General features: G+C 46.6%; 1 protein-coding gene and 1 pseudogene across 7 annotated transcripts in view; one reads left to right on the top strand and one right to left on the bottom strand.

Annotated features, from left to right (window-relative positions):
* TIAM1 (T cell lymphoma invasion and metastasis 1) overlaps positions 1–24656 on the bottom strand; it is a 444177-nt gene that overhangs the window by 332846 nt on the left and 86675 nt on the right. For 3 of the 7 annotated variants that reach the window (XM_025380044.1, XM_025380048.1, XM_025380042.1), the window contains exon 2: positions 18193–18245. The exons of 1 other annotated variant lie outside the window; for it this stretch is intronic. The gene's annotated coding sequence lies outside the window, so the exon portion shown is untranslated. Of the gene's footprint in view, positions 1–14629; positions 14726–18125; positions 18246–24656 lie in introns of all 7 variants that reach the window. 3 more of the 7 variants (XM_025380046.1, XM_025380049.1, XM_025380045.1) reach the window with 2 other exon arrangements.
* Positions 5238–5870, top strand: LOC112620960 (annotated as a pseudogene).

The following is a 24656-nucleotide window of genomic DNA, read 5'->3' as shown; positions in this document are numbered from 1 at the left end:
ACAATTTTTCTTTCTTCATTTTACTATAGCTGCTAGCAACTGGGAAAAAATTTTTTTTAATTAGCAGGGTGTAGTGGTGTACACCTGTAGTCCCAGCTCTCAGGAGGCTGAGGTGGGAGGACTGCTTGAGCACAGGAGGTCAAGCCTGCAGTGAGCTGTGTTCATGCCACTGCACTCCAGCCTGGGCAACAGAGCGAGACCCTATCTCGAGAAGATTTTTAAAAAAAAAAAAGGAAGAAAAGCAAGGGGAAGGAAAAAAGGAAAGAAAAATGGAGAAAGCAGAGAAAGAGGAAAGAAATTCTCTTAAGATCAATAAATTAGAATAAAGGAGGAAGAATATGAGAATGATCTGAATGTGTTAAAAACCGAGCTGTGAGTTCGGAGATAAGAGGGGCAGAAGCAAATGGAAGTGAAGAGACTGTGGCTCACGTGTTTCCCCGAAGCATCTGCAGGAATGCTGGTCAGATGCCTGCCAGCCTGAGAAATGAGGAGGCAGACAGTGACTAGGTATGAGACCTTGTACTAGTCACGGTTCTCATGAGAAACAGAATCCATACATATGTACACACATGCACAACACACATGTATATATCTGCATAAAGATATTTATTATAAGGAATTGGCTCGTGTGATTATGGAGGTTAACACATCTGAAGATCTGCAGTTGGCAAACTGGAGAACTAGGAGAGCAATGGTGGAGTTCCAGTCCAAGACCAAAAGCAGGAGGGAAAAACTGATGTCCCAGCTCCAAAGACCGTCAGGCAGGACAAATTCCCCCTCACTCAGGGGTAGGGCCAGAGTTTTGTTCTATTCAGGCCTTCAGCTGAAAGGAGAGGAGGAGAAACAAGGCCAATCTCTTTCACTCAGTCTACTGATTTCAAGGTTCACCTCATCCAAAAACACCCTCATAGAAACAACCAGAATATCTGACCAGATATCTGGGCACCTTGTGGCCCAGTCAAGTTGACACACAAAATTAACCACCACAGCACTCACTGTGTAATAGGCCCCAACAAAAACACATAAGGAACACTGGTCACTCCTAAAACATCTACACTGACCAAGATTAGACGACAAAATCTAAATCAGAAGTGCAACTTGGAGGCCAGGTGTGGTGGCTCATGCCTGTAATCGCAGCACTTTGAGAGTTGTAGGTGGGCGGATTACCTGAGGTCAGGAGTTTGAGACCAGCCTGGCCAACATGGCAAAACCCCATCTCTATTAAAATACAAAAGAATTAGCCGGGCATGGTATTGCGTGCCTGTAGTCCCAGCTACTCAGGAGGCTGAGGCACGAGAATTGCTTAAGCCTAGGCAGCAGAGACTGCAATGAGCCAAGATTGTGCCACTGCACTCCAGCCTGGGTGACAGAGTGAGACTCCATCTCAATTTAAAAAAAAAAAAAAAAAGAAGTGCAACTTGGAGAAGCCCAAGGAAGGTGCTGAGCATGGCAGTGTCTTGCAAATATTCCTTCCCAGCTCCACCACAGACCTCAGGCTATAACTTCCCTGTCACTCAAGACTCTACAATCAGAACTAGGGCAGCTCTCAGAACCTCTACAAGACAGGATGGCAAATCCCCAAATTATAGGCATGGGTTTTGGGTCAGAAAGTCCAGCTCTACCAAGTGGAGTCCCCTGGCATCAACTTCTGCAAGTCCTGTGGCTTAGGTACTTGACCTCCCCCAACGTCAGTTTCCCCATTTGCAATAGCAAATATAACAGTGCCTACCTGCTAGGATTGGCTTGTTTTGGTTTTTTTTTCGGAGACAGGGTCACTCTGTCGCCCAGGCTGGAGTGTCATGGTGCCATCATGGCTCACTGCAGCCTCAACTTCCCAGGCTCAGGTGATCCTCCCACCTCAGCCTCCCGAGTAGCTGGGACTACAGGCAGGAGTCACCACATCCAGCTAATTTTTGTATTTTTTGTAAAGATGGGGTTTCACCATGTTGCCCAGGCTGGTCTTGAACTCCTGGGCTCAAGTGATCCTCACACTGCTGTTTCCCAAAGTGCTGGGATCACAGACGTGAGGGACCATGGCCGGCCAGGATTGTTATGAGATGAGAAAGAAGCAACGGATACTAAGGAATTAGCTCAATACCAGACACATAAAAGGTGCTCAAAAAAAAAACAGTCATAGTTCTTTTTGTTTTGTTTTTTTATTTATTTATTTGAGACAGAGCAAGACTGGAATACAGTGGCACAATCTCAGCCCACTGCAACCTCCAATTTCCAGGTTCAAGCGATTCTCCTGCCTCAGCCTCCCGAATAGCTGGGATTACAGGCAGGCGCCACCACGCCCAGCTAATTTTTTATTTTTAGTAAAGATAAGGTTTCACCATGTTGGTCAGGCTGGTCTCGAACTCGTGACCTCAGGTGATCCACCCGCCCAGCCTCCCAAAGGGCTGGGGTTAGAGGCGGGAGCCACTGCACCCGGTCTCTTTTTTAATTAAATGCCTTTTTCCTCCACAAAGTTTCTGCCCAGAAACACACCAGCCACTTCCACAGAGAAATCTTCCTGGCAACTGTCACAACTCCCTTTTCTTTCTATCCAGGGTACACATGGATTTGCAGCCAGACAACTGACTACGTCAAGTACCAAGAGAGGTCCCTGCAGATTGACCAAGCTTAGGCAGAAAATGTTCACACTGAAGCATAATTGAATTAGGCAGAAAAGCAAATGCCTGGCAGGTTGGTTGAGAGGGAGGCCAGAAGGGTCTGGGGGACTTCTTTGGGCAGCCAGGCCAATAATCAGGCAGCAACCACATAACGGGCCTTGCCTCTTCCCTCCCCGCAGAACATAAGGGATAATGGAAGGAGCTGCTCGTGAATCGTGCAGCTGCAGCAAACAGGCCTCCTGGGCCCCGAAAGCACTGCTACCCTTTTCCCCACTGCCTGTTATTGGACAAAGGCAAGATGCAATTTCCCTTCTTCCCAGAATATACAAGGCAACTCTGTATCCTATCATAACTGGAATCCTCCAAATTACCTCTTTTCAGAGAGGCCCCATCCAACTTCCCTACAGAAACAACAGTGCTTCTCTCATATTCCAAAGAGAAGCACGTCCAAGATGTTTCTTGGAATGTTTCCTTGACTTTCTGCAAGAAGCAGGTCGTGTTTAACGGTGCCAGCTCCTCCTGCAGCTCTATTGTTAGGAAATGTCATTCCTGCCCCTGGGCACCCTGCCTCCCACCCAGATCTCAGATTCTTCAGGGCAGAACAGGTGCTTTCTCCCTGCATACTGCTTTCCTGAGCTTGGGAAAATGCAGAGCACATACTCAAAGGACCTCAGTGAAGGGCAGCACTGACCCACAGAAGCACCAGGTGGACAGGGGGACTCTCTTCCCTCTTTGATAGTTGTATTAGTCTGTTTTCATGCTGCTGATAAAGACATACCTGCGACTGAGTAATTTATAAGAACAAAGTGCAAGGGACTCACAGTTCCACATCGCTGGGGAGGCCTCACAATCATGGCGGAAGGTGAAATGCACATCTTACATTGGTGTCAGGCCAGAGAGAATGAGAGCTGAGCGAAAAGGGTTTCCCCTTTTAAAACCATCAGATCTCACGAGACTTATTCACTACCACGAGAACAGTACCGAGGAATCCACCCCCATGACTCAATTACCTCCCACCGGGTCCCCCCCACAACATGTGGGAATTATGGGAGCTACAATTCAAGATGAGATTTGGGTGGGGACACAGTCAAACCATATCAAGAGTCCATCAAAACAGTCCTTGTGGGCTTCAGAATTCATTAAGCAGCTCCTAATCCACCTAGTAGTCAACTAAGCTAAGGGAAGCTAAACTGAGATTCTCAGAGGAAAAACAAAGGTTCGTTCTGGATGGATATGATTGAGGTCCCACATGCTAGGACAGGCCCCAGCATCTTCATCATCCCGTGGAGTGATATGCGGCTCCGAGGCCAGCATAAATCAGGACCAGAGCCACAGGCGCCGCCAGCCCACCAAGCCACAGGCTTGCCACAGCGCCATCCATCACACTGGCTAATACCAAGCTGCCTAGCCACCAGCAGAGTTGGCCACAGGGACAGGAGGGCTTGGTAACTCCGGCTGCCAAACAGCAGCATGTTTGATTTAGTATTATATTTTTCTCATGAATTTTTAAATTCAGATAATTCACCCCACATTCCTTTTATAGATGTATATATACACACTGCATAGAGGGAAGTTAGCCAAGTCTACACATGGCTGAGTAATCCAATTTCAATGACCTTGATGATCCTAACGTAAAGAAAGGCACTGGGCCTAAGTGGACCAGAGTCTGCAGTTCAGAGAAAGAGCAAACGCAGAGGCTTGGGAGGGGTAATGGGAAATGTGGCCAAGGACATCCCAGGAAGGACGGACAAGCTCCGAACCAACACAGCAGAAATGTGGAAGTGAAGCAATTTGTTCATAGAGAAAAGGGTGGACAATTAAGCCAACACTAGGCAACAGGCTCTGGGAGGAACTCGGTACCAGACAGAGTGAAAGGGTGTGTGTGTGTGTGTGTGTGTATGTGTATGTGTGTGTGTGTGTGTCAGAGACACAGAGAAAGAGAAAGAGAGATAAAGAGAGAGTAAGAGATACAAAAACTAGTGTTTAGGAAGATGGTTTACAAAGGACATGCCCAGGAAAATTTGAGAGTACTTCGTAAGTGCAAGGAAACTGAAAATGACAAAGAAAAAGAAGGGTCAGTGCTAACACTCAGACTAAAAATCCAGTGGCTGGAAGACTGGAGGTGATGCTAATAGAGATGAAGAAGTTGGAAGAGCAAAAACAGTGAGTTTGGGTTTCAGGTTGAACTTCCAAGATCGGCAGACCACCTTATAGAGGGCACATCCTAAGGTGATCGATCCCAAATGATCCATGTTTCTTACATAACCCCTCCCCTTGAAAGTAGGCAGGACATGACAAAATGATGGGATGTCACTCCACAGATGATATTTCATTATGTAAGACTTCATCTAAGTAGGCTGGGCCTTGAAAAAGCAAACTGCCGAGCTCAGGAGTTCAAGACCAGCCCGGCCAACATGATGAAATCCTGTCTCTACTAAAAATACAAAAAGTTGGCCAGGCATGGTGGCACACATCTGTAGTCCCAGCTACTGGGGAGGCTAAGGCATGAGAATTGCTTGAGCCCAGGAGACGGACATTGCAGTGAGCCAAATCGCACCACTGCACTCCGGCCTGGGCCATTTATTTCAAAATAACAACAACAAAAGAAAGGTTATAAGCGCCATGGCTATGACTAGCATCGAATTGCTTGCCGGTGTTTTAAGAAAGCCAGATACCTGGATTGGACTCTGGGGTGTTCTCCAAGGGACACCTTCGTCACACAAACTCTGTACTTCCTGGAATCAGTACAGCACTAAGTTACATGCACCAAATTATAAAAGACTTATCCATAATATTTTCTCACTGAAATTCTCAAGGCTTTTAATATCTCCAGAATATATTTTTCCCTTTCCCATAAGACTCAAAAGTAATAAAAGCTCTAATAAATCTACTACAAAGTCACCACAAAAAGTAGAAGATGAAGAGCACTCTGATGAAGAAAGCGATCATGAGATGAGTGAGCAGGAAGAGGAGCTTGAGGATGACCCTAATATAGTCAAAGGCTATCAAGACGTGGAAAAAGCAGTGCAGTCCTTTCAGTACGATGATGTCCTGAAGACAGGCCTAGATATTGGGAGAAACCAAGCGGAAGATGCATTCTACAAAGGTGAACTCAAGCTGAATGGGGAAAAGTTATGGAAGAAAAATAGCATGGTCAAAGTGGGAGATACATTGGATCTTCTCGTTGGAGAGGATAAAGCAGCAGGAACAGAGACAGTGACGAGGATTCTCCTGAAAAAAGTGTTTGAAGACTGAAAGTGAAAAATAGAGTGGTGTTATGGCAGTGGAAAAACTTAAAGTTGCCTAGGAAGAGAATGTCTAAATAAACGGACTGCTTTTTAGCAATAAAGCTGCTTTTTAGTGGTAGAGGAAAGGGTCAACTGAAAAAGAAAAATATAAAATTGCCATGTTGGAACTGCCCATGGAGGGGCTGTGTGGCAGGAACTGTGGGTGTCTACAGGTAGTGAGAATGGCCTCTAAGCACTGAGGTGACCTCCAGCTGACAGCCATTAAGAAGCCAGGGGGCAGGGCATGCGGGCTCACGCCTGTAATCCCAGCAGGGAGGCCAAGATGTGCGGGTAATGAGGTCAGGAGTTCACAACCAGCCTGACCAACATGTCAAGACTCTATGTCTACAAAAATACAAAAATTAGCTGGGGGTGGTGGCACATGCCTCTAGTCCCAGCTACTTGGGAGGCTGAGGCAGGAGAATCACTTAAACCTGGGAGGCAGAGGTTGCAGTGAGATTGCACCACTGCACTCCAGCCTGGGTAATAGAGCAAGACTCCATCTCCAAATAAATAAATAAATAAAATTTTAAAAATAAAAAAAAAGAAAGTGCAGTAAAACGAATACATTTCCATGGGTTAAAAAGGAAATGGACAAAAAAGGGGGAAAAATAAATGTGCTACAAAGACTGACATGACCTGGCCTGCTTGACCTCACTGAACCTTCTACACGCTCCTTGCTCAGCCTGGTCCAGGCACACTGGCCACATTTCTGTTGCTCCCACTCCAGCACAAGCTGTTATTACCTCTTCCCAGAATGCTTTTCCTCCATAGCCACATTTTCTTCCATTGTTTGCCCAAAGCCTTTCCCATAAATGCCTACCCTAACCAATGTATTTTTAACTGCACTTCAGTTACCTCATGAGCTGCTGTACTTTTATCCAGATCATTTATCAGCTTCTGCCATGCTATGAGATTTACTATTTGTTATGTTGATTGTTTTCTGTCTCCCCCTGCTAGAATGCAAGCTCCACAAAGACCGATTTTTGTCTGTATTTTTTGCTGATAAATTCCAAGAGTTCAGAACAATACACAGCACAAAACACGTGCTCAGGAAAATATTTACTGAATGGTTCAAGGCAGTCATTAAGCAATGAGATGGGTCTACATGTATTACTATGTAGTAAGATGCCCATGAGATTTCATAAGATTAAAAATTTTAACAGCATGTCAGAAAACAGCACGTGTACTATGATCTTTTTTATATATGTATAAAACAAAAACTCTCCTTTCCTAGCAATCCATTCCTGAAGTCTTAACATGGGCCAGAGCAAGGTAAGCGTTCACACAGGAAGGAGAGGCCATGGTGTCACTGAGTAGGGTGTCCAACCTGACCCAGCAAGGTGAGGAAGGGGCCATGTGGAACAGCAGCCCAGTACACGTGTCCGAGCCAAGCATGACAAGGAGGGCATCCACGTGAGAGGAGGTAGAGCCAGGAAAGAGAGATTGGTTACATGCATGCCAATTGACCAAATAAGTAAAGATATGAAGGATAATGGGCACCAGAGTTTTGCTTGCTGGAGAAGGCATTTAAATGTGGAAAAGGAGAAAACTAGAATGAACCTTGTGGAGCTGAATCAGAATTGAAGGCATCAATGTGAACTCATGTGTGTGAAGATGTAACTCCCTAGTGAGCATCTCGGGACAGTGACTCCCCAATAAGCAATGAGCACACCTTAAGCCCAGATTTTGGTTTCTATGTCCCAGTGTCAACTAAAAGAAACCACGACTCCTTAGAGAAATGGCTGGTTCCCCTGCTGGGGCAAGCAAAGAATAAGATGAGCCTAGAGTCCAGGTGCAGTGGCTCATGCCTGTAATCCCAGCACTTTGAGAGGCTGAGTAGGGGTAGATCACCTAGGTCAGGAGTTCGAGACCAGCCTGACCAACATGGAGAAACCCCACCTCTACTAAAAATACAGAATCAGCCGGGCATAGTGGCACATGCCTGTAATCCCAGATACTTGGGTGGCTGAGGCAGGAGAATTGCTTGAATCCAAGAGGTAGAGGTTGCAGTAAGTCAAGATCGCACCATTGCACTCCAGCCTGGGCAACAAGAGTGAAAATCCAGGTTTAAAAAAAAAAAAAAAGAGCCTAGAACATAGGCTAGAAAGTAAGGAAGTACTCAAAGAATGATAGCACAGAGAAACAAGCTGCTCTCAGCCAGATGAGTGGCAATATGAGCATCAAAATATTTTATTTTTTATTTTTTAATTTTTTTTTTTTTTTTTATTTTGGAGACAGAGTCTCACTCTTGTCGCCCAGGCTGGAGTTCAGTGGCGCGATCTCAGCTCATTGAAACCTCTGCCTCCCGGGTTCAAGCTATTCTCCTGCCTCAGCCTCCTGAGTAGCTGGGACTACAGGCACCCACCACCACGCCCGGCTAATTTTTGTACTTTTAGTAGAATGAGAGTAATGGAATACAGGCCACTGAACAAGACACAGTAAACTACGAGTTAATAGTAGAACAGCTCAAAATCTGGACCACCAGATGGGAAGCGCTAGAACACAGCAATTCTGTGACGCTGCTGCCAAAAATGCAGAACCAGATTCTAATCGTGAGAAAATTATCAGGCAAACCAAAATTGAGGAATCTTCTAGAACACAATAACAATAGCCTGCCATCCTCAAAAGTGTTAAGGAAAATCATGGCTGTCAAGGAAAAACTGAGGAACTGATCTCAATTGAAGGAAACCACTACATGTGATGCATGATTCTGAACTAGATCCTTTTGCTTATAAAGGACATTCCAGGAACAGGAGAAATCTGATTGGGGTCTGAGGACTAGAGGGTGGTAATGTGTCTGTGTTAATTTCCGGATATCAATGGCTATCTTGTGATTACGTAGGAGAACGTTCCTGGTTGTGGGAAGCACATGCCAAGAATTCCAGGGTAGCAGAGTGTCAATATGTCACCACACTCAAGTGGTTCCAGAAGGGGGTTGTTGGAAGAGAAATCTCTTTTGCATTATATTCTCATCTTTCTGTGACTGTTTAAAATTTGTATATTATCTAAAGAATAAAACATTTGCAAAAAAAAGATAGGTTGGTCCACAGATCATTTCTGGAAGGGTGCAGGAGAAACAGAGGAGGCTCAGGAAGGAAGACGCTCCTATCAGCTCTGCAGGGTCACTGTGCGTTCTCTGCTGGCACAGAGAGGGTCATACCTGGCGGAACCTGGGACCAGGCGGAACCTGGGAGCAGGTGCATGAGGACCAGCAGCATCCCTGCCGCCCTGGCAAGGGTGAGCTTCCTCGAGCTCCTGTTCCCATATCCGCTTGTCACTCAGGGCAAAGGGCCTTTGCCAGGGAAAACTGGGAAACGTCTGCTGCATTTGGAAGATTCTTTAAGATAAGATGAAAAAGTTGGCAAATTTCTCACACTGTTTCTTTCTTTATTGTTTTAGGTTGCAAAGAGGTTTGTGATGTACTACAGTTGATCAACGTTCATGTTTTTAAAAGTTGTTACTTGGAAATGTTTTATGATAGGTATGTAATCCCCATGGACTCACAATATGGCTTCAACTATTCAATCCTAGTTCGCTATACTCCCCCAACACTGGCTTATTTATTTTGAAGAAAATAAGCATCCTATTCCATCATCCATTAATACTTCAACACTTATTTCTAAAAGAGAAGGACCTTTTACTAAACATCATCGTACCCACCCAGCCCCCATCCTTAACACCACCAATTAACCATTTCCTGGTTAAATGTCCCTGATTTTGTCTCCCTCTTTCTCCTTCTCTCACAGTCATCGTGTTCAAATCAGGATCCATACAAGATCCAACATTGCACTTGGTTGATTTGATTCTTCAGTTCCTTCCACAGATTCCTTCTATTTCTTTTCTTTTTGCAATGTTTTTCATAGTTTTCCTTTTCCAGTCCAACATCTTTGCAGTTTAAGATGCTCTTCTCTCCCTCTTTTTCACTGACTCCCCATGTCTCCTCCCTGATCATTTTTTTTTTTTTGTAAAGAAAATTTCTTATTAACAAATCTTCCATGGGCCCAGAATACGGCACTTTATGTTCAGGCTCCGGCAGGGAGCTCAGTGGAGGAGGTAGAGAGCTCTGCTAATTCCAGCACCAACTTCACAGAAAACAAAAGTGCAAGTAAATTCCACAGAAACACCCAGACGGTCATTGCTCTACCATTATTTTTTTTTTTTTTTTTTTTTTTTTTTTTTGAGACGGAGTCTCACTGTGTCTCCCAGGCTGGAGTGCAGTGGCGCGATCTCGGCTCACTGCAAGCTCCGCCCCCCGGGTTCACGCCATTCTCCCGCCTCAGCCTCCCAAGTAGCTGGGACTACAGGCGCCCGCTACCGCGCCCGGCTAGTTTTTTGTATTTTTAGTAGAGACGGGGTTTCACCATGTTAGCCAGGATAGTCTCGATCTCCTGACCTTGTGATCCACCCGCCTCGGCCTCCCAAAGTGCTGGGATTACAGGCTTGAGCCACCGCGCCCGGCCTGCTCTACCATTATTAACCAAGATTTGGGTGCACCACTGTCCCTCTTAGCTTCCTCATCTTCAAATTAAAGGGACTCAGAAAGATCATGATAATGACAGCCATGACAAGGACATTAACAGAATATTTACTGTTTGCCCTAAGGTCCCTCGAGATTCCTTCCAGTCAAGACTTTCTCTGTGATTTTAAGTATCAAACACACTTAAATATATTAGTGAAGAACAGTATTCTGGTTAGGGGATAAATATTTCATAAATGACAAATGAAAAGTAAGACAACGATAACAAAGGAATGGAGACCACAAATGTAGATGATAAAAGAAAACTTCAGTCATCAACATATCTAAATTTGAATAACACGCTATGTTTCAAAGCACTTTCTTATACATTAGCAAATCTCAGCCACACTAATAGGTAAATGATACAGAATGGTATAAAAGGTTAATGGTGGAACCTTGGGTATGCAGGTGTTTCACTAAACCAGTGGATCTCAACCAGGGTCATCTTATGTCCCCCAACCTCCTGCCTCCAGGGGTCATTTAGCAATGTCTGGGGACATTTTGGTTGTCCCAACTAGGAGGGTGTCCTGACCTCTACAGGGAAGCGGCCAAGGCTGAGCTGAAACATCCTTCACTACTTGCCACAGAATGCACCATAAAGAATTATCCAGCCCACAATGTCAGCAGTTCAGAAACTGAGAGATCCTAAGATAGGCAAGTCCCCTTGTTACCCAAGTGAAACGGTACTAGGCCAAGGGGACTTGGGAGGCTACTGAGGCCTGAAGCCACAGGAAGTCAGACATTCCGTGTTATAATCCTCCACACTGTGGGCTACCCTAACACATGAGGTTCGATAAGAAAACAATCAGTCGGGTACGGTGGCTCACGCCTGTAATCCCAACACTTTGGGAGGCCAAGGTGGGTGGATCACCTGAGGTCAGGAGTTCGAGACCAGCCTAGCCAACACAGTGAAACCCGTCTCTATTAAAAATACAAAAATTAGCTGGGCATAGGGGGCAGGCGCCTGTAATTCCAGCTACTCAGGAGGCTGTGGCAGGAGAATCGCTTGAACCTGGGAGATGGAGGTTGCAGTGAGCCAAGATCACGCCACCTCACTCCAGCCTGGGCAACAAGAGCAAAACTCCATCTCAAAAAAAAAAAAAAAAAGAAAACTGTCCTGGTTTGGTTTTGTTACCGAGATAGACCATGATATATATTTCTGAATCTGAACTATTCCCTCAATGTGTTCATCTTGGGAAACTGTACTTACCAGACACTGTCCAGCTGAAGAATTTACCCGCTTAGCAGGCCTGTCTCTGAATGACAGCACCTGCACTGATTTAGACAATGGGCACCTGCATCCTTGGGAACCCTTTACTCTAATGGGAGCAACCGACAATGACTACATCCGTGAGAAAGAGTCAGATGGCCGTGAGTGCCATGATGAGAACACAGCCGGAACAGGAAGGGGAGGGGAGGGAGGGCGCTGGGGAGAGGGCTGCTACCTTCAGCTTAGGTTCTCAGGGAAGCCTGCCCGGGGAAGCGATATTTGAGCAAGACCTGAAGGAAGTGAATGGCTGGCCAGGCAGAGCTTGGAGGGAGAGTACTGGGAGCATGTAGCAGGATGGCCTGCAGGAGAGGCACGCTGCTTGTATTCTAGTCCCAGAAGGAAGGCATCTGAAGTGCCCTAAATGAGGAGGACAGGAGGTGAGAGGGAGGCAGGGCCAAATCACTTCAGGCCTCCTAGTCCCAGCAGAAAGTCTGGCTTTCAAACAAACTATAATGGGAAGCCACTGGAAGTTCAACCAGAGGAGTAAGGGGACTTGATTGCTATTAATGGATTGATTGATTGATTGATTGAGACAGGGTCTTGTTCTGTTGCCCAGGCTGACTGCAGATCAAAGATCACTGTGGCCTCAACCTCCCAGGCTCACACGATCCTCCCACCTCAGCCTCCTGAGTAATTGGGACTACAGGCATGTGCCACCACGCCCAGCTAATTCTTTTTATTGTTCTGTAGAGAGTGTCTGGCTATGTTGCCCAGGCTGGTCTTGAACTTCTGGATGCAAACTATTTAGATCCCTCTAGCTATTGTGTGGAGAATGGACATTATGCAGACAAGAATGAAGAAGAAAACCAACTGAGAGGCAACTGCACTAAGAATTTTACTGAAATTTGGCCAGGCGCGGTGGCTCATGCCTGTAATCCCAGCACTTTGGGAGGCCAAGGTGGGTGGATCACGAGGTCAGGAGATCGAGACCATCCTGGCTAACATGGTGAAACCCAGTTTCTACTAAAAATACAAAAAATTAGCCATGCGTGGTGGCGGGTGCCTGTAGTCCCAGCTACTCGGGAAGCTGAGGCAGGAGAATGGCGTGAACCCGGGAGGTGGAGCTTGCAGTGAGCTGAGATCACGCCACTGTCCTCCAGCCTGGGTGACAGAGTGAGACTCCGTCTCAAAAAAATAAAAAAGAATTTTACTGAAATTTACTGAAATTTTACACCCAAAAAGAGAAATATCTGCAATTAATGAAGATATTCCAAAGAAGAATTCACACTCTAAAAGCTACTTCAAAAGAAGAGAAAAGGCCCCAGATATTTATTAGTGGTCTCTTTCCAGTAAGGGTGCTGGGCAGTGTTGCCTCCCCACCCCACCCGACCCTAGATGGTGTCCAAAACCGGAAACTCTAGTGTGAAGCTATTAATAACTTTTTCCAACAGGCTGGGACTCTGGGATTTGACCATCAGAGGGTGATGAAGAACACCCACCACCTGGGAGAAGCCTGGCCAGAGGGAGCAATGGGCAAGGAACTTTTGGACCAGAGTAACAGTGAATATAAGCTCAGATCTGCCTCCTATGCTCTCTCTCATATTTTGTGTTCTCGAGTGTTCCGGTCTCCTAGTCTTCAAAGAGCCAACTGGAGCCAGATGATGCATGGGAAAAACGGGTGCTGAGACTCTCAGCCTGAAGTTCCATTCTCTTCCCCTCTTTTTCCTCAGGGTGCTTTTCCTCGTACTTATTATTCCCAGCCAGCACGGCAACAAGATCCATGGGGGACTCACACGCAGGTTAGGGTGTGGATCTAGAAAGTGCACCAAGAAGGCTCCTCTGCAAGTTTTACACAGCAAGCCCCAGACCAGTCTAGCACGATGTAGACTCCAACTCCCCAGGAAGTTAGCCTGAGATCTGAAGCTGAAGCCACTGCCATATTAATGAGTTTGTCCTCTCCTCCCTGACAAACCCCAGGCAGTAGTGGGTGGGTGGTCGAGCATCGGAGGCTGATCCTCTGTCCTAGCCTTTCTTCTACCATCTCCTTCGACCACACACACACATAAAGGCAGATAACAAAACCCCACAATCTGTGCACCACTTCGGAAGTGCCACTGTTCTAGGCCGCGCGTGGTGACTCACAACTGTAATCCCAGCACTTTGTGAAGCTGAGGCAGGTGGATCACTTGAGTTCAGGAGTTCGAGATCAGCCTGGCCAACATAGTGAAACCCCATCTCTACTAAAAATACAAAAATTAGCCAGGCGTGGTGGTAGGCACCTGTAATTCCAGCTACTTAAGAGGCTGAGGCTAGAGAATTGCTTGAACTGGGAGGCAGAGGTTGCAGTGAGCCAAGATCGTGCCACTGCATTCCTGCCTGGGCAACAGAGCGAGACTTTGTCTCAAAAACAAAAATGAAAAAGGAAGTGCTACTGTTCAAGAACAAGTATAGACATCCCCACATCCTAAGAGGTCCTTCATCCACCCAAACTGAAGCTTCACACTTCAAAGACTGTTAATTACACATTATGACACCAATTATATCTGAATGCATTATAAAACAGAATCTTTGCTAAGCAATTTTACTGTTTTCTTTTCTTCCACCATTTTTAATAATTAAACTCCTGTTTTTATATTCAGATGCAATTAAAAAAGAAGTCCTTTAAATTTTCAATCTATTTCATTTTTTTTACATAAAGAATTCAATAGCCATCCATTATAATGTAGCATGCAATATAGCCAAAGGACAAAATGAATAACTTAGATAAAACAAGATGAATTCCATTTAGGGGGAAAAAAATACAAGTCTACTTATTTTGAAAGCCCTTAGCATGAAATAGTCAATAAAAACATGGGGAACTCCCGACCAAACACAAATAAAACAAACCACATGGTAGCATACTCCTATGAAAGAGAAAGCTTTACTCTGTAAAGGAAGAGGGGACAGCGAATACGGGTCTCAAAATGCTGAATTTGAGGCTGGGTGCAGTGGCTCACACCTGTAATCCCAGCACTTTGGGAGGCCGAGGCGGACAGATCACTGCAGGTCAGGAGTTCGAAACCAGCCTGGTCAACATGATGAAACCCCGTCTCTACTAAAAATACAAAAAATTAGCTGGGCGTGATGTGCATTTATGTAATCCCAGCTACTCGGGAGGCTGAGGCAGAAGAATTGTTTGAACCCGGCAGGCAGGGGCTGGAGTGAACCAAGATCGGACTGAACCAAGATCACGCCACTGCAATGTAGCCTGGGCAACAGAGAGAGGCCCTCTCTCAAAAAAATAAAAATAAAAAAAATTTAAAATGCTGAATGTGGGGACTGCCAGCATTCAATTATCGATGAAGTAAAAGAACACCATTATTTAGTGTGAACCTACCCATGCTGAATTTCAATATTTCAAATATAAGGATAATGTCTCACATTACAAGAGTATATAAGGAAAATTAAATAATTTCGACCCTTTTGTGTGTGTGTGTGTGAGACCTGATCTCGCTCTGTTGGAACCGAACTCTTGATTCCCTCCTGGGCAGGGGTCGCCGCGAAGGATCACCGACACGAGGTTCACAGCAGAGAGTTATTTATTACTAGCGCGCTAGGGTCCCAAGCTCTAAGTTGGCCCTGGGACCCCGACTGCTTGTTACAGGCTGTTTATATAGGCAAACACAAGTTCAAACACAGTTTATGGCGCGAAATTCAAACAAAGCTTAAGGCGTAAAATGATTGGGTCTAGCTATAGCCTGAGCAAGGGGTCTTGGTTTAATTGGTTAGAGCAGGACCTTATGAGGTTCTTTCCTGGAGTTGTTGATTCCGGGAACTTCGAGGCAGGGTGAGACCCCTGGAATTGGCAGGGTGGGACCTCATGAGGTTGTTTCCTGGAATTGGCAGGGTGGGACCCTATCAGGGTGGGACCCTATCGAGGCAGGGTGGGACCCTATCTAGGGCCACCTGGTGCTAACTTTTTAGGTTTTGTGAGGCCTAGTTTCAGCTCTATTGCCCAGGCTGGAGTGCAGTAGTGTGATCATGGCTCACTGCAGCCTCAACTTCCCAGGCTCAGGTGATTTTCCCACCTCAGCCTCCCAGCTAACTGGGACCACAGGCATGCGCCACCACGCCTGGCTAACTTTTCTATATTTTTGTAGAGATGGGGTCTCTCCATGTTGCCCAGGCTGGTCTCAAACTCCTGGGCTCAAGCAATCCTCCCACCTCAGCTTCCCAAAGCGCTGGGATTACAGGCATAAGCCACCGTGTGCGGCCAGTTTTGATACTTTTAAGCCACAGTTTGTGAGCTACAAATTTCACATTCACATGTACTAAAGCTGAACAGTGTGTCCAGGACAAGTACTTCTGTGTGATCCATCTACTATAGCCTTATTTATCCTTTGTGTCTCTTTTAACCCAAAGATCACCAAGCTTTTTTTTTAAATAAAGGGTCAAATAGTAACGATCTGAGGCCTTATAGGCCATATTTCACAACTACTCAACTCTGCTATGGTACCAAGAAAGCACAGCTATAGATAACACGTACACAAAGGAGTATGGCTGTGTTCCAATAAAACTTTATTTACAGAAACAGGCCCACAGGCTATGATTTGCTGACCCCTATTCTAGTTCTCAGAGTGCCAGAAAGGAGGAGTGAAGCAGAGACACACTTAAGACACTCCTATAAGAATACAGCAGGAATAAGCAAAGAGATCTAGTTGATCCAAATGTATCCACCAGGCCGAGCCGATTATACCCAGGAATATTCTTGTAAGACAAAAACCAAGTCTAGAGGTATTAGGCTGGTGCAAAAGTAATTGCTGTTTTTGCCACTGAAAGTAATGAAAAAACTGCAATTACTTCTGCACCAATCTAATACCAGGGAGGCATCATTTCTCAACAACCACAACTCTCAAGACGCGAGGGCCTCTCCTTCACAGAAGCAACGACATTCCATCATGTAGTTTGTCCCCTGAACTGCATGTCCACTGGAGGTTCTTTTTTTTTTCAGACGGAGTCTCCCTCTGTCGCCCAGGCTGGAGTGCAGTGGCGCCATCTCAGCTCACTGCAAGCTCCGCCTCCCGGGTTCACGCCATTCTCCTGCCTCAGCTTCCTGAGTAGCTGGGACTACAGGCGCCGCCACCTCGCCCGGCTAGTTTTTTTGTATTTTTAGTAGAGACCGGGTTTCACCGTGTTAGCCAGGATGGTCTCGATCTCCTGACCTCATGATCTGCTGGCCTCGGCCTCCCAAAGTGCTGGGATTACCGGTGTGAGCCACAGTGCCCGGCCCCCTAGAGGTTCTCTAGTGACCTCTCCAAACTGCCTGCCTAAAAACACTTTTTTTTTTTTTTTTTTTTTTGAGACCAAGTCTCACTCTATTGCCCAGGCTAGAGTGCAGTGACGCAATCTTGGCTCACTGCAACCTCCACCTCCCAAGTTCAAGCCACTCTCCTGCCTCAGCCTCCCAAGTAGCTGGGATTACAGGCACCTGCCACCACGCCCATCTAATTTTTCTATTTGGAGTAGAGACAGGGTTTCACCATGTTGGCCAGGTTGGTCTCAAACTCCTGACATCAGGTGATCCACCCACCTCGGTCTCCCAAAGTGCTGGGATTATAGGGGCATGAGCCACCACTCTGGGCCAGCCTGCCTCTTCTTGTGTCTAGCAAAACACCAGGGCTGGGGATGCAGGCTGTGGTCACCAATTCAAATGAGGTAACTGGTCTACCAGGGAATTACCCTACCCAGGAACTAATCAATTACTCAATGAGCGCTCAGACGATAAGCCTTTGCACTCCAGCTTTGAACTCCTACCTGCTGAAGGGCCAAGAAGAGCCCAGGGAGCCCAGAGCAGCCGTGATCAACCACTGTCACTTCACAAACCCCAAATACAAGGGTTCTTGCCTCTCCTGGACACATCTTCCCCTCATACCTTACAATCTGCCCAGAGCAAATTCCCTGCCAATTCGACCCTCAAAGGGTTCCAGAATCTGCCTCATCTCCACCACCAGCAGCCCATCGCCAGTACCGGCTACACTGCCAGCACCCTCATCACTGTCACCTCCTAACTGGTCTCCCTGACTTTGCTCTTGCCTCATTTCCAACAGAATAGCATCATGTTAAAAAGGAAGTAAGAGGCCGGGCACAGTGGCTCACGCCTGTAATCCCAGCACTTTGGGAGGCTGAGGCAGACGGATCACTTGAGGTAACAAGTTCAAGACCAGCTTGGCCAACGTGACGAGACCCCGTCTGTACTAAAAATACAAAAATTAGCCAGGCATTGTAGCAGGCACCTGTAATCCCAGCTACTCAGGAGGCCAAGGCAGGGGAATGGCTTGAACCTGGGAGGTGGAGGTTGCAGTGAGCCAAGATAGTGCTACTGCACTCCAGCAACAGAGTAAGGCTCTGTCTCCAAAAAAAAAAAAAAAAAAAGAACGGGGTGAAAATCAACAAACAGCAGGCACAGATTTGGGGCTAGATAATAGACAAGTGAAAAAGCAAATGTATTCACGTACCCTTGATGCCCCTAGAAAGTCCTTCAAAGCACGTGACAGGGCGTATATGAGAGTGTAAACTGTTCACCATATGATGGTCAGGCTTCTGAAGCTGTTTACATCTGGAACTCGATCATCAACCTGGAAGGTAAGAAAAACAAACAAACAAAAAAAACTTCTGAGTGACAAACAGCTTCCACAAAGCCCATCCATTTTATTCCATAGAAGAAAAAGAAATGCGTCATTTATAAAACTCTACCAGAGGAAGCAACAGCCATTGCTAATAGCAGAGGAAAGAAACAAAGGCCTTAAAATTAGAAGCAGAGGAGCAGAACCATCCACGACCTTGAAACAAAGATGGAGTCCACACAGAGTCAACCCCAGTGCATCACCCTAACAGCCTTCCACAGTAACAATAATCCCAGGTCGGCAACACAGTTTCAAACCAGGCTCAGAATCCAGTTCAAGGAAACAAGATGAGTAATACATTTGTATTTTATTTTTATTTTTATTTTCTTAAGATGGTTAAAATTGGGCCAGGCGCAGTGGTTCATACCCTCAGTCCCAGCACTTTGAGAGGCTGAGGCTGACAGATTGCTTGACCCCAGGAGTTCAAGACCAGTCTCGGCAACACGTCAAAACACTGTCTCTTCAAAAGATAAAAAATACAGGCTGGGCACGGTGGCTCACGCCTGTAATCCCAGCACTTTGGAAGGCTGAGGTGGGTGGATTACTTGAGGTCAGGAGTTCAAGACCAGCCTGGCCAACATGGTGAAACCCTGTCTCTACCAAAGATAAAAAAAATTAGCCAGGCATGGTGGCGTGCACCTGTAATCCCAGCTACTTGGGAGGCTGAGGCAGGAGACTCCCTTGACTCGGGAGGCAGGGGTTGCAGTGAGCCAAGATCGAGTCACTACACTCCAGCCTGGGTGATAGAGCAAGATTTCGTCTCGAAAACAAAACAAAAAAATGGCCAGATGCGGTGGCTCACGCCTGTAATCCCAGCACTTTGAGAGGCTGAGACATGAGAACTGATTGAACCCAGGAGGCGGAGGTTGCAATGAGTTGAGACAGCACCACCGCACTCCAGCTTGGGGGACAGTGAGACTGCCTAAAAAAATAAAAATAAATTTAAAAATAAAAATGAAAAAAATCAGCCTGGCACGGTGGTGTGCACCTGTAGTTCCAGCTACTAGAAAGGCTGAGGTGGGAGGATTCCCTCAACCTGGGAGGTCAAGGCTGCAGTGAACCATGACTGTGTGATTGCACCATAGCATTCCAGCCTGGGCAACAGAGTAAGAACCTGTCTCAAAAAAAAAAGGAAAAAGAAAAAGAAAAAAGAAAAAAAGGTTAACATTTTCAAAGCTAATATATTCTTGTTTTATTATTTTTATTTATTTATTTATTTATTTATTTATTTATTTACTTTTAAGTGCAGCGTGCAGTGGCATGATCTGTAGCCTCGAACTCTAGCACTCAAACGATCCTCCCGAGTAGCTGGGACTACAGGCGTGTGCCACTATACTTACTTAAAAGCTAACATATTCTCTTAATAAGGGAGGGAACAGGTTTCAAAGAAAGACAGAATTAAGATGAAGGAATAAAAGTTGAGGCAGATGTCAGGCTTGAGACCAAGGCAGGGCTTCTTAACCATGAGAACCAGCCTGTAAGCGTGGTGACTGGGCCCCTGGCAGTGAGCAGTGATCCTCTTACAGGTCTTGATATTAGGTGAGGTTGAACTAGAGGTCTGAGGATCCCAATCAATTCCAAGGTTTTATGATGGGTCACGTCAAAGCAAAAAATTATTCTGACACTTTTTACACATGGTAAGGCAGACTTTATTTAGGATTACTACAACAGGTGTCAAGGTCGTAGCAACAGGGAGAAAGAGTGGGCTCAATTCCAAATACAGCAAAGACGTCTGGAGATCTGTAGCCAATGAGCAGGGGGAGGCGTCCGTGGAGGGGAAATTACTAAGAAGAGACATTAAAGTCACGGGGAGTCTTGCTAAATCAACTTAACAGGATTCCTGCTGAAGGCAGTTTGACTTAGACAACAAGGATAGGAACTAGGAACTTGATCAGGTGTGATCAGACATCCGGAATAGAAGATATCTCTCTAAACTCATCTAGCAGCTCTCTAACTTTAGCAGGATTCTTGCTAAAACTAGCTGGGAAAGCCTGGAAGGTGGGGGTGGGCTAAAGGCCTAGCTGAGAAGGGGGCTCAGAGAAGCCGGATTCAAGTTTGGTCAAGGAGCAAGTCTTCATCCGTAATAGTAACTCCAGGGACAAACAGAGTTCCTGATACCTCGAGGTGGTGCCCAAGGCAATAGGGAAGTACTAGGCAGAGCAAAGAGCAGAATCCAGACGTCCCAGCTGTCCCAGCCCCAAGCTCAGCGGGGTGAGTTATAGCTGGTGCCCCGTAATACCTGACACTGCATAACACCTTCTAGTTTCTCCATTTCTTCCCAAGTATAATTATAATTATTGCGCTTTTTTGCAAAATCTAGAAATGGCCGTTTCTAAACATCAAGCTACCATACAATAAGAGGAAACTACCTTTGCACATAATGCCGTGTGAGCAATTTACATACAATTCCCTGTGATACCGAGGCAGATTGATTCATCATCGTGAAGATAATGATGCTTTTCAAAGTGGCCTTGTAATGACAAGCATACAAATAAAATAGGCCAAAAAAAACCCTGAAACTAAAAGACTGAATTTAAAAGCCTCTGGCAAAAACCAGGAAGCCTGCGATCACTAACAGAATTACTAAATTACCCTAGCAAAGTTAAACAAAGTTCCATGATCCCCAAATCCAAAGGAAAGCATTTAAAGCTGACCCCAGCCTGGTCAACACAGCAAGACCCCATCTCCACAAAAACTTCTTTTAAAGATTAAGTGGGTGTGGTGGCACACACCTGTTGCCCTGGCTACTTCAGAGGCAGAGGCAAGAGGATCATTTGAGTCCAAGAGTTCCAGGCTGCAATGAACTACGTTCACAACACTGCACTCCAGCCTGAGTGGCAGAGTGAGACTCCCTGTTTCTTAAAAAATAAAAATAAGACCGGGCGCCGTGGCTCACGCCTGTAATCCCAGCACTTTGGGAGGCCGAGGCAGGCGGGTAACGAGGTCAGGAGTTAGAGACCAGCCTAGCCAACATGGTGAAACCCTGTCTCTAATAACAATACAAAAATTAGCTGGGCGTGGCGGCACACGCCTATAATCCCCGCTACTGGGGAGGCTGAGGCCGAAGAAGCGCTTGAACCCAGGAGGCAGAGGTTGCAGTGACACGAGATCGTGCCACAGCACTCCAGCTTGGGCAACAGAGTGAGGCTCCATCTCAAAAAATAAATAAATAAATAAATAAATAAATAAATAAATAAATAATAAAATTAGCCAGGTGTGGTGGCATGCCTTTAGTCCTAGCTACTTGAGACGCTGATGTGGGAGGACTGCTCGAGCTCAGGGTTCAAGGTTACAGAATATCTATTTCTAAAATCATAATAAAAGTAAAAATAGGGCAGGTGCGGTGGCTCAGGCCTATAATCCTAGTACTTGAGGAGGCCAAGGCAGGTGAATCACCTGTGGCAGGAGTTCGAGACCAGCCTGGCCAACATGGTGAAACCCCGTCTATACTAAAAATAGGAAAATTAGCTGGATGTGGTGGTGGGCACCTGTAATCCCAGCTACTCAGGAGACTGAGGCAGGAGAACTGCTTGAACCTGGGAGGTGGAGGTTGCAGTGAGTCGAGATCACACCATTGCACTCCACCCTGGGCGACAAGAGCAAAACTCTTTAAAAAAAAAAAAAGTAGAAATAAATAAAGATGATACAACTGCCTTCCTTGATCTCAAAAGTGCGATCTACTTGCTGGGCAGAAGTTATTTAAGAATCCAGAAGGCTTGGCACACATGGTGGCTCACGCATGTAATCCCAGCACTTTGGGAGGCCAAGTCAGGCGGATCACTGGAGGTCAGGAGTTCAAGACTAGCCTGGCCAACATGGTGAAACCCCGTCTCCACTCAAAAAATAGAAAAAAAACTAGCCGGGCGTGGTGGTGCATGCCTGTAATCCCAGCTACTTGGGAGGCTGAGGCAAGAGAATCGCTTGAACCCAGAAGGCGGAGGTTTCAGTGAGCCAAGATCACACCACTGCACTCCAGCCTAGACAACAGAGTGAGACTATCTCAAAAAAAAAAAAAAAAGGCCAGGCGCGGTGGCTCATGCCTGTAATCCCAGCACTTTGGGAGGCCAAGGCAGGTGGATCACGAGGTCAGGAGATGGAGACCATCCTGGCTAACACGGTGAAACCTTGTCTCTACTGAAAATACAAAAACAAAATTAGCCGGGCGTGGTGGCGGGTGCCTGTAGTCCCAGCTACTCGGGAGGCTGAAGCAGGAGAATGATGAGAACTCGGTAGGCGCCACTGCACTCCAGCCTGTGTGACAGAGCGAAACTCTGTCTCAAAAAAAAAAAAAAAGAACCTAGAAGGGCGATGTGCTAAATACTCTCGGGTTGCCCTTCAGGTGACGTTCCCTCTTTTTCCCCTGGGATCTGTGCCTGAGAGGCTGCCCTTCCTCACCTTCTGGCCCTGGCGAGGCACCCAGGGCAGGAATGAGGGTGGGAGGAGGGTCAAGACAGTAGGAGTACTGACACCCTGCTTCCTCCCCACAGCAGCACCTGGAGGTCTCTTCATCACAAGTCCCTGTTTCTCTCAGGCTTCAGTTCTAGGGAACAAAGGGGCTTCCTCCTGCTGCCCCAGGGGCCCCAATCCCTGTCTTTTTTGAGACAGGGTCTCATTCTGTCACCTAGGCTGGAGTACAGTGGCACGAACATAGTTCACTGCAGTCTTGAACTCCTGTGCTGAGCTTACATGATCTTGCCCCTCAGCCTCCCAAGTAGCTGGGACTAAAGGCACACACCACCACACCATACCTGGCTAATCTGGGCAGCAGCGGGGGGGATTGGTAGAGACAAGGTCTCATTATGTTGCCCAGGCTGGTCTCGAACTCCTGGGCTCAAGCAATCCTCCTGCCTCAGACTCCCAAAGTGCTAAGCTTAGAGGTATGAGCCACCGCACCCAGCCGGTCTACTTTTCTTAACTCTGTGAAAACACCGTCTCTCGTGACTCTCTTCTGTCACCTGTGACTGTGCCATATTTTCCTGCCAAGCCTCTGACTGACAACAGTAGAAGAAGAGGGGCAGAGAACTTCAAATTCGATTTTCTATCTTTGCCCTCAATGGAGAGGGAAGAAACAGAGAATCTGATTTTTAAGCTAGATTTTCAGGCATGGGTAGGGGGTAGGTGTGGAGCACTGTCTGGGGAGCCTCCAAGTGTAAGAGTGTCAGTGAAAACCTTGAATTTTTTTTTTTTTTTTTTGAGACAGAGTCTGGCTCTGTCACTCAGGTTGGAGTGCACTGGCACGCTCAGTTCACTGCAACCCCTGCCTCACGTGTTCAAGTGATTCTCCTGCCTCAGCCTACCAAGTAGCTTAGATTACAGACATGAGTCACCACGCCTGGCTAAAACCTCGAATTTTCTACACAAAATTGTGTGTATGTATGTGTGCATTTTTCTGAAAAGAGAAATCCAGAAAGGAAAAGGTCAAAATGTTTCTATATCCTCAAAAGGTGACCAAAAATTTTAAGAGACAATGCTGCCAGAAAAACTACGTAGAAACAGCCACTGTCTCCCCAGGAGAAGAAAGAGGAACTGGTACGTGGCGGGTACCCAGGTCAGCTCCATGAGCAGGAATGCCACCTCTCCCCCTGCCAAGGGGTGCTGGGCTGGAGGAAGGACCAGCACCACCCCCCAACCTCGGCCACCGCCCACCCCGGAGGGGGCGGCTGGGATGGTGCATTCCTGCAAATCTCTCACAGCTCCCTCTCAACACTCAGTGACATTTGCAAAGCTCATCAGCCCAGCAGGTGTTGGATGCACAAGCAACAGCAAAAACAGTTCCCCGGCTGGGGAAAATCTCATCGTGTTGTTCTGAAAACCTCCAGGCTGCTGAGAGCCTCCAGGCAGCAAACCAGGAGGGAAAAAAACACTCAGGAGACAACAGAACAGCAGAGTGGACCACACACGAAATGCCCAGGTGGGCACAACGAAGCCCGGAGCTGTCTGCAGATTCCTGCCCCAGGTGGGGAGTAGTCAGCCCTTCTGGAGCCCATATCCGCCCCTCGGGAGCTGTGCTGGGAGGATCAGCAGCTCCTCCCACTAGGCTCGGTTCCCCCTTTACCACACAGACACAATCATTCAGAATGAACCTCATAGGGCTGTTGTGGTATAAAGTAGAAAATGTGCTTTGTATGTCAGCAAGACCCAGGAAATGCCTTCAGAAGTGTGTTAGGATAAGTATCAAAGTTCTTCTGTTTTCTTCCTTGCAGGGGTGATCATGGGTACAAACAAACAGCAGGTGACAAGGGAAGTTGATGGAATCAACTTCCCAGTTCCACAGGGCCCTTGCCCAAAGGCAGTGGCAAGGGCTAGGTGAGGTGGCTCAAGCCTGTAATCCCGGCACTTTGGGAGGCTGAGACAGGCGGATCA

The sequence above is a fragment of the Theropithecus gelada genome, chromosome 3, assembly GCF_003255815.1.
Source record: "Theropithecus gelada isolate Dixy chromosome 3, Tgel_1.0, whole genome shotgun sequence".
NCBI lineage: Eukaryota > Metazoa > Chordata > Mammalia > Primates > Cercopithecidae > Theropithecus > Theropithecus gelada.
The sequence above is the reverse complement of the archived record's forward strand: the minus strand, read 5'-3'. Positions and strand labels throughout refer to the sequence as shown.